At 36.7% G+C, this 11144-nt stretch overlaps 1 protein-coding gene across 1 annotated transcript in view; it reads right to left on the bottom strand.

Annotated features, from left to right (window-relative positions):
• Positions 1-362, bottom strand: part of inppl1b (inositol polyphosphate phosphatase-like 1b) — a 148134-nt gene extending 147772 nt beyond the window's left edge. Inside the window, exon 1 of the mRNA XM_061930597.2 lies at positions 287-362. The gene's annotated coding sequence lies outside the window, so the exon portion shown is untranslated. The remainder of the gene's footprint in view (positions 1-286) is intronic.
• Positions 363-11144: the final 10782 nt, after the last annotated feature.

Genomic DNA, 11144 nt, shown 5'->3' with positions numbered 1-11144 from the left:
AACTTTTTTGCAATGTGTTGCTGCCATTAAATTCTAAGTTAATGATTATTTGCAACCAAAAAAAAATAAGTTTCTCAGTGTGAACATTAAATATCTTGTCTTTGCAGTCTATTCAAATGAATATAAGTTGAAAAGGATTTGCAAATCATTGTATTCTGTTTTTATTTACCATTTACACAACGTGCCAACTTCACTGGTTTTGGGTTTTGTCATTTCTAACATGACTCATAGATGACACAAGCACTGAGGCAACTCATGTCATGCAAACACGGATAAAGACTGTTACCTCGCAGTGGCGTTGGACTTATCTGTCCATGTCCCCATCTCAGAGCGGACATCGCCATCGAGGCCGTGGACGGATGAGTGACGCCACCCTGAGAGAGACACACACACTCAACGACAGTGAAGAAACTACTTTAATACGACAGCCTTTGAGTATTTCTATAAGCTGTGAAAGCACTGTCACAGAGATCGCCATTAGAGGTTGACGTAGGAATAAACACAAACATTGGTGTCTGATAGTAGAGCAGTGTGAACAAAGAGTTGTTGTGACTTCTAAATGATCCAAAGCCTCTGTAGAATGGCACACATATTCTGAGTGAAAAGTATTGAACCTCTTATAAATGTCATTTTTCTTAGACAAAAGTAGAAAATAAACGTTTTTCCCAATAACCTGTTTGGCTGCCTTTTTTCTAGAACACTTAACCGTCATTCCAGTGCAAAAGTAAGAAAGCCACTGTTGGATGTAGGGGTGGGGGAAATGATCGCTTCTTAAATCAATCACAATTGGGATATGGACAACTCTGAATCAAAGAATGAACATCCAATTAGGGCTGGGCGATATGGCCTTTTTTTAATATCTCGATATTTTTAAGCCATATCGCGATACACGATATATATCTCGATATTTTGACTTAGCCTTGAATGAACACTTGATACATATAATCACAGCAGTATGATGATTCTATGTGTCTACATTAAAACATTCTTCTTCATTCTGCATTAATATATGCTCATTTTAAACTTTCATGCAGAGAGAGAAATCAAAACTAAGTCAATTTAGCAAAAGTGTATTTATTAAGCAGTGGCACAAACATTCATGTCATTTCCAAAACAGAAAGTGCAAGTTTGTCAGAGACATTTTAAAACAAGCTATTGGTGCACTTTTGTGCATGATGTCACTAAGATGACATATCAAAACAACACTAAATTAAAGTGCACTTTTTGTACAGAACGCCACTACAATAGTTTAAAAACATGATGTCACACAAGATATTTCAATAAGTGTCAAATAAAAATTAGCTGCATAATAGGAAATCAAATAGGGTTCGTTCTTCGCTATGTGGTAGGTTCCTGCGGACATTATCTCCTTTTGTTGTCGACCCTTTTTTTCATACGGTGTTGATCTGGAAATGTTTGCCTCGGCATTTTGATGGTGTGGCACCGGCCGGAGATGTTGACATGCGGAGTAAGCACGCTTCATTCTCTAGCAGGTGACTTTTCAAATGATGCTACATATTAGCAGTAATGCTACTTTTTGTAGAAACACTTTTGCCCCACACTTGACAAATTACGGTTGTCTGTTCGACATATTCCCACTTGAAGCCAAACCACCGCCAGACGATGGACCCCATGCTGTTTTTCTTGGGAATTAATTCTTCCTTCATTTGTTACCAGATTCGCACCTTCTTTCTCTCGTATTACCACTCACACCACAGCTAACGTTACCCATGCCGCTACCGCTCTGCTCCAAGAGGGCGTATACGTATGTGACGTATGACATGACAGTATGTGACGTATGTAGATGGTGCGCTTGCTGTCTGTGAGAAGGAGACACAAGAAGGAGTGGGAAGAGCCTGTAGTGTAATGCCAGCAGCTAAAAGCAACTGCGTGAGAACATATACTCGAATATCACAATATAGTCATTTTCTATATCGCACAGAGACAAACCCGCGATATATCGCGTATATCGATATATCGCCCAGCCCTACATCCAATTGATTATTTCAAGGGGTCATATAATGATTTATTCCAACATTTTAAACACTTTGTCGGTCTACATAACATGTAATGGTGGTTCCTTGGTCAAAATGTTGCATAGATGATGTTTTACAAACCATTTTCTACATTTACCACTTAACCGTCATTCCAGTGCAAAAGTAAGTGGGGGAAATGATCGCTTCTTAGATTAATCACAATTGGAATATGGACAACTCTGAATCAAAGAATAAACATCCAATTGATTATTTCAAGGAGTCGTATAATGATTTTTTTCCAATATTTTAAACACTTTGTCGGTCTACATAACATATATTGGTGGTTCCTTGGTCAAAATGTTGCATAGATGATGTTTTACAGACCATTTTCTAACTGCTTTCTGGCCGTCTCTGTGATGATACGTTGCCCGGATCATGTTTGAGACTCTCTTAGTTCTGTTTCAGGGGTTTGTGTTTCTTGGTTGCCATGGGTGCTGATTATTTTCACCTGCCTCTGATTAGTGTTCGGGACGCTCACCTGCTCCCGGGCACTAATTAGAGAGTTATTTATTCCTGCCTTTCGCCACGCTCTATCTGGTTGTTTTGTTTGCTTCATGTAACATTACGTTTGTTATTCATGCTTCGCATTCTTGTTGCTGTGCTAAGTTTACCATAGCTCCCCGTGCTATCGGCACGCCTTTCCGGTATTTTTGTATTCCTGACTGATTTATGGAAAATAAATCATTTCTCTACCTGCACACTGCCTCCGGACTTCCGTCTGCATCTTGGGGAAACGATCCGCGCATTACCATGTCACCCAAGCGTAACAGTCTCTTTAGGATACAGCGTTTTGTGGGTGGGTCTTAATTACGTGCCTCCACTTTGACGGTCATCTTTGTTGTACTTTTTAGCGCTTCCATATGGAGTCTAGTGATAGATTTAAGTTCAAACTATACCAGCTTTGTATTAAAAATGGCAACAGCGGAGGATGCATGTGCACGTACGAGCCAGTCTGTCCCACCGTAAGATTACAGAGCGGTGGTGAGCAACCCGCGGCTCTAGAGCCGCATGCAGCTCTAGAGCCGCATGCAGCTCTTTAGCGCCGCCCTAGTGGCTCCCTGGACCTCTTTCAGAGATGTGTGAAAATGGAAAAAGATGAAGAAGAAAAAAGTGTTTTGTTTTAATATATTTTCTGTAGGAGAACAAACATGACACAAGCCTTCCTAATTGTTAGAAATCCTACTGTTTATGTTATACATGCTTCACTTATGAGAGTATTTGGCAAGCACCGTTTTGTCCTACTAATTTCAGCGACCCTTGAACTCATCGTAGTTTGTTTACATGTACAGCTTTCTCCGATGCTGCCACAAAAAGACGTGTTTTATGCCACCCCGTCTTTGTCTCATTTTGTCCACCAAACGTTTTATGCTGTGCGTGAATGCACAACGGTGAGCTTTGTTGATTTTATTGATTTGCTGGAGTGCTTATCAGGCATATTTGGTCAATCCACGACTGCAAGCTAATCGATGCTAACACGCTATTTAGGCTAGCGTTATGTACTGTACATATTGCATCATCATGCCTCGTTTGTAAGTATATTTGAGCTCATTTCATTCCCTTTACTTATGTCCTCTGTGTATTTAATTTATATTTGCATGTCTCATGACACATTATCTGTATGTAATATTGGCTGCATTTCTCATAGTTGTTTGTGTGCCATGTTGTTCCAGACCACAGCAAACATTACCCAACTTGCAAAGATTGTAATAAATCCATTAGAAGAAGACAGCCTGCCGTTTCCTTAAACTTGGACACACACATCTATACCTTTGGCCATTCTGAGCCAGTCATTTCCAGAAGTTATCTCATCCTGTGAGAAGCGTGTAGAATAACAATTAAAATATAACATTTCTGTCAACGAAGATTTGCGTCAGTCTTTGATAGTAGGCTAATATAACTAATATAGACACTTACATCATGTGTTGTCTTCATAATAACACTTATATAAGACTTTGAATTTTTTGCGGCTCCAGACAGATTTTTATTTTTTATTTTTGGTCCAATATGGCTCTTCCAACATTTTGGGTTGCCGACCCCTGGTAAAGAGGAAAAAGACGGAGCTTATTGACGACAGCCTCGGAGTACAATGACGGATTTGCGCAAAGCTCTTCGGGTAAATTCCTACTTTATATGGAGATGGATTTGTTGACGTCACAACTGGGAAAAACATCACAAATTGGGCAAATTCCAAACGGTTCATTTGGATGAAGTATGAAAGAAGGCAATATTGTTTTATAAATATCCCCGCAATCCCTCCATGGTTTATTTCCATATTTCGGAACTTATGCAGATCTCAAATACACAAAAAAGGGTACCAATAGGTAAGAAATGTTGATTTTACATAATAGGTCACAGTTAAAAATGTATATTGCGACCACTCAAAGGAAACAGCAAAGGTGGCCACCATATGTCGAGTGATCTCAAGGATTATATATCGGTCGCGTTCTCAGACACATCAAACTATTGTGCTCCAGACGCCATTCCACATGACAAAACAGATGGAAACTTGGAAAAGCATGGAGGTCTACAACTTCTTTGTGTGTGGCTGATTCAAGGACATTGGTATCAAAACTCAACTGGATAAATATGCATCGTTTTTGCTCGGGTAAGGTTGCATTTCATGATTTAACTTTGTGTCTACAGCCATGTTTGTTGCTGTAGCACGCGCCTTTTATGAGTACACGTGATCTCCCCGTCTTTATCAAAATATAACTATAGATGTCAACATTGTGTATGTGCTGAAAGATTCATTCTGTTTGTTTATCAAAATATAACTATATATGTCATCATTGTGTAAGTGTACACAATGTAATATGTACAATATACACACTGCAAGTATATGTATAATGTAGTAACAGACACATTCATAACAATATGTAATATGTACAATATACACACTGCAAGTATATATATATATAATGTAGTAACAGACACCTTCATAACAATATGTAATATGTACAATATACACACTGCAAGTATATATATAATGTAGTAACAGAAACCTTCATAACAATATGTAATATGTACAATATACACACTGCAAGTATATATATAATGTAGTAACAGACACCTTCATAACAATATGTAATATGTACAATATACACACTGCAAGTATATATATAATGTAGTAACAGACACCTTCATAACAATATGTAAAATATACACACTGCAAGTATATAAATAATGTAGTAACAGACACCTTCATAACAATATTTCATATGTTTAAAATACACAGCCAGTATATATATAATGTAGTAACAGACACCTTCATAGCAATATTTCATATGTTTTAAATACATTCTGCAGGTATATATATAATGTAGTAACAGGCACCTTCATAATAATATATAATATGTACAATATACACACTGCAGGTATATATAATGTAGTAACAGACACCTTGATAAAAATACATAATATGTACAATATACACATTGCAAGTATATATATAATGTAGTAACAAACACCTTCAGAACAATATGTAATAATATACACACTGCAAGTATAAATAAATAATGTAGTAACAGACACCTTCATAACAATACGTAATATGTGCAATATACACATTGCAAGTATATATATAATGTAGTAACAGACACCTTCATAACAATATGTAATATGTACAATATACACATTGCAAGTATATATATAATGTAGTAACAAACACCTTCATAACAATATGTAATATGTTTTATATACACACTGCAAGTAGATATATGATGTAGTAACAGACACCTTCATAACAATATGTAATATGTACAATATACACACTGCAAGTATATGTATAATGTAGTAACAGGCACCTTCATAACAATATGTACAATATACACACTGCAAATATATATATATATAATGTAGTAACAGACACTTTCATAACAATATGTAATATGTACGATATACACACTGCAGGTATATATATAATGTAGTAACAGACACCTTCATAACAATATGTAATATGTACAATATACACACTGCAAGTATATATATAATGTAGTAACAGACCCCTTCATAACAATATGTACAATATACACACTGCAAATATATATATATAATGTAGTAACAGACACCTTCATAACAATATGTAATGTTTTATATACACACTGCAGGTATATACAATGTAGTAACAGACACTTTCATAACAATATGTAATATGTACAATATACACACTGCAAGTATATATATAATGCAGTAACAGACACCTTCATAACAATATGTAATATATACAATATACACACTGCAAGTATATATATATAATGTAGTAACAGACACCTTCATAACAATATATAATATGTACAATATACACATTGCAAGTATATATATAATGTAGTAACAGACACCTTCATAACAATATGTCATATGTACAATATACACACTGCAAGTATATATATATAATGTAGTAACAGACACTTTCATAACAATATGTAGTTGTTTTTTGGGTCATGTTACAGTGGCCAATACTATTAAATATACTTAGTATATAAATAAAACCTCTGCCTTGTTTTTAATGAATATTTAGGCCTACTATGCCACTGTATTTTAATGTTGGTCCTTATTAGACTTAGACTTAGACTTCCTTTTATTGTCATTCAAATTTGAACTTTACAGTACAGATAAGAACACAATTGTGTTGCATTAGCTCGTTGTAGTGCAGGATAAAAGAGCAATAAGGTGCATGTAGAAATAGATAGATTACAGTACAGATAACTATATTGCACTTTTGCATCCACGTTTATGGATGTATGTTCTCCTCCAGGACCAGGAGGCGTGTGGGTGGGCTCACAGCTGTCTCTTCTCACCCTGGATACAAACTATTCTCCCTTTTGCCTTCAGGCAGGAGACTACGGTCCATCCAGACCCACACCTCCCGCCACCTGAACAGTTTTTTCCCCTTCGCCATCAGACTCATGAACAAGATCTGATAGCTCAGTTATAGCTCATTTTATTTCTATTCTGTGTTGTATGTGTTTTATGTTTCACGATTGCACCTAAAAAAAATTCCTAGTTTGTGAACCCGCTCTCAAACAATGGCAAGAAAAAACTATTCTGATTCTGATGTTATATTTGAGTGTTTAGTGGTGCAAAGACATATTGTGAAGCAAAATTAAAATTAAATCAAGTGGAAATTGATAGAGTATATGAAACTAAACTCTTGGAAACCACATATTGAATATATAAAGGGAAAAATATCCAAATTCATTGCTATTCTTTATAAAGTAAGACACATGCTGAATAAGAAATGTCTGCAGGTTATATTATTCTTTTATTTTTCCACATTTAACATATTGTGTTGAAGTTTGGGGAAATGTTTATCAAACAAACATAGACCCAATAATTAAACTTCAAAAAAGGGTCATTTGAAAATAATACACAAAGCGTGCTACTATGAACATACCAATCTGTTATTTATAAGTTCTAATGTGTTAAAATTTTCAGACATTGTGTTTTTAAAAGCAATGGAAATTATGTTTCGAGTAAAGAACAACAGCCATCCAGCTTGTATTCTTAGGTTATTTAAATTAAGAGGAGAAAACTATCATTTACGGGGGATATTGATTTTTGAAATGGGTAAAGTAAGAAGGAATATAAAATACAAATGTATTTCAGTTTTAGGAGTTAAATGTTGGAACAAGCTCAGTGAGGAGTTAAAGACATGTAGTTCTTTGGTTTAAGAAAACCTTGAAAGGTGAAATAATTGAAAATGATAAAATATAGTGACTGCGTGGGTTCCCTCCGGGTACTCCGGCTTCCTCCCACCTCCAAAGACATGCACCTGGGGATAGGTTGATTGGCAACACTAAAATTGGCCCTAGTGTGTGAATGTGAGTGTGAATGTTGTCTGTCTGTATCTGTGTTGGCCCTGCGATGAAGTGGCGACTTGTCCAGGGTGTACCCCGCCTTCCGCCCGATTGTAGCTGAGATAGGCTCCAGCGCCCCCCGCGACCCCAAAGGGAATAAGCGGTAGAAAATGGATGGATGGATGGATAGTAACAATTACTTTCATCCCATTGATTTGTTTAATGTTGATGTTCCAGGCAATCTAATTTTCAGTGAAGATATATAGGATAGGCAAATATAAGCTTTAGCTTCAGCCTATTCCTTTTTCGGTCGTTTTTTTCTTTTCTTTTTTTTGTGTGTATGTGTACGATTGTTAATATGTATAATCTGTACTGTTGAACTGATCACACAAAATGGTTGATGGTTGATTATATGACCGAAATAAACTTATTTCATTCATTCATTCATATTGTCTTTGTATTCCAGCGAGTTAATCCGTTATTGGGGGGGAATTGAGGGTATTATTATGATGGTGTGCGGGCTGAATGTAGTGGTATGCCAAAAAAAAATCACCAAATTAAATATTCAAACAGAGTGTAAAGTTAAAGTACCAATGATTGTCACACACACACTAGATGTGGCGAGATTATTCTCTGCATTTGACCCATCACCCTTGATCACCCCCTGGGAGGTGAGGGGAGCAGTGAGCAGCAGCGGAGGCCGCGCCCGGGAATCATTTTTACGGTGATTTAACCCCCAATTCCAACCCTTGATGCTGAGTGCCAAGCAGGGAGGTAATGGGTCCCATTTTTATAGTCTTTGGTATGTTGACGTTCAAACTGTGTGTAATGTTACAGTGGCCAAATATATTAAACATAATTGTTAAATAAAACAACCGCCTTGTTTTTAATGCATACTTAGCCTTACTACATACTTGCCAACCCTCCCGGTTTTCCCGGGAGAGTCCCGAATTTCAGTGCCCCTCCCGAAAATCTCCCGAGGCAAACATTCTCACAAATTTCTCCCGATTTCCACCCGGACAACAATATTGGGGGCGTGCCTTTAGCGTCCTCTCTCACCTGAAACCTTCACCCTTTAACGTCTGCATGCTGTCCTCAGTCACGTCCGCTTTTCCTCCATATAAACAGCGTGCCGGCCTAGTCACATAACATCTATGGCTTTTGGAACTCAGTGCACAAACAAGGTGCACACACAACAACTTATCTGGATTCGATAAGAGATTCGATAAGGAATTGGTTCGATAAGAGGATTCGCTAATGGCATCGACATCGATAATTTCTTGACGAACATCATCCCTATCCTCCTTCTTTTATTTATATATATATATATATATATATATATATATATATATATATATATATATATATATATATATATATATATATATATATAATAAAATAAATACTACAATTTCAGTGAATTACACACACATATATATATATATATATATATATATATATATATATATCCATCCATCTTCTTCCGCTTATCCGAGGTCGGGTCGCGGGGGCAGCAGCCTAAGCAGGGAAGCCCAGACTTCCCTCTCCCCAGCCACTTCGTCCAGCTCTTCCTGTGGGACCCCGAGGCGTTCCCAGGCCAGCCGGGAGACATAGTCTTCCCAACGTGTCCTGGGTCTTCCCCGCGGCCTCCTACCGGTCGGACGTGCCCTAAACACCTCCCTAGGAAGGCGTTCGGGTGGCATCCTGACCAGATGCCCGAACCACCTCATCTGGCTCCTCTCGATGTGGAGGAGCAGCGGTTTTACTTTGAGCTCCTCCCGGATGGCAGAGCTTCTCACCCTATCTCTAAGGGAGAGCCCCGCCACCCGGCGGAGGAAACTCATTTTGGCCGCTTGTACCCGTGATCTTGTCCTTTCGGTCATAACCCAAAGCTCATGACCATAGGTGAGGATGGGAACGTAGATCGACCGGTAAATTGAGAGCTTTGCCTTCCGGCTCAGCTCCTTCTTCACCACAACGGATCGATACAGCGTTCGCATTACTGAAGACGCCGCACCGATCCGCCTGTCGATCTCACGATCCACTCTTCCCTCACTCGTGAACAAGACTCCGAGGTACTTGAACTCCTCCACTTGGGGCAAGATCTCCTCCCCAACCCCGAGATGGCATTCCACCCTTTTCCGGGCGAGAACCATGGACTCGGACTTGGAGTATATATATGTATACATATATATATATATATATATATATATATATATATATATATATATATATATATATGTGTGTATATATATATACACATTTGTATATATGTGTATGTATATATACATATATATATATACACTATATATATACACATAGATATATATATATGTATATATATATATACTGTATATATATATATATATATATATATATATATATATATATATATATATATATATATATATATATTAGGGCTGTGAATCTTTGGGTGTTCCACGATTCGATTCAATATCGATTCTTGGGGTCACGATTCGATTCAAAATCGATTTTTTTTTTCCCGATTCAAAACGATTCTCTATTTATTCAATACATAGGATTTCAGCAGGATCCACCCCAGTCTGCTGACATGCAAGCAGAGTAGTAGATTTTTGTTAAAAGCTTTTATAATTGTAAAGGACAATGTTTTATCAACTGATTGCAATAATGTAAATTTGTTTTAACTATTAAATGAACCAAAAATATTACTTATTTTATCTTTGTGAGAATATTGGACACAGTGTGTTGTCAAGCTGGTGAGATGCGATGCAAGTGTAAGCCACTGTGACACTATTGTTCTTTTTTTTAAATTTTTTTTATAAATGTCTAATGATAATGTCAATGAGGGATTTTTAATCACTGCTATGTTGAAATTGTAACTAATATTGATACTGTTGTTGATAATATTCATTTTTGTTTCACTACTTTTGGTTTGTTCTGTGTCGTGTTTGTGTCTCCTCTCAATTACTCTGTTTATTGCAGTTCTGAGTGTTGCTGGGTCGGGTTTGGTTTTGGAATTGGATTGCATTATTATGGTATTGCTGTGTATTGTTTTGTTGGATTGATTAATTAAAAAAAATAAATAAAATAAATTAATTAATTAATTGATTTTTTTTTTTTTTATCGATTTTTTTTAAATGAGAAACGATTCTGAATCGCACAACGTGAGAATTGCGATTCGAATTCGAATTGATTTTTTCGCACACCCCTAATATATATATATATATATATATATATATATATATATATATATATATATATAGCCCCCCCCCCCCCCCCGGGCCTTTTGAATATCTCCCTAATTCTGAGGTCTCAAGGTTGGCAAATATGC

This window comes from Nerophis lumbriciformis, linkage group LG36, assembly GCF_033978685.3.
Source record: "Nerophis lumbriciformis linkage group LG36, RoL_Nlum_v2.1, whole genome shotgun sequence".
NCBI classification, from domain to species: domain Eukaryota; kingdom Metazoa; phylum Chordata; class Actinopteri; order Syngnathiformes; family Syngnathidae; genus Nerophis; species Nerophis lumbriciformis.
Note: the sequence above shows the minus strand (reverse complement) of the source record. Positions and strands in the feature narration are given on the sequence as shown.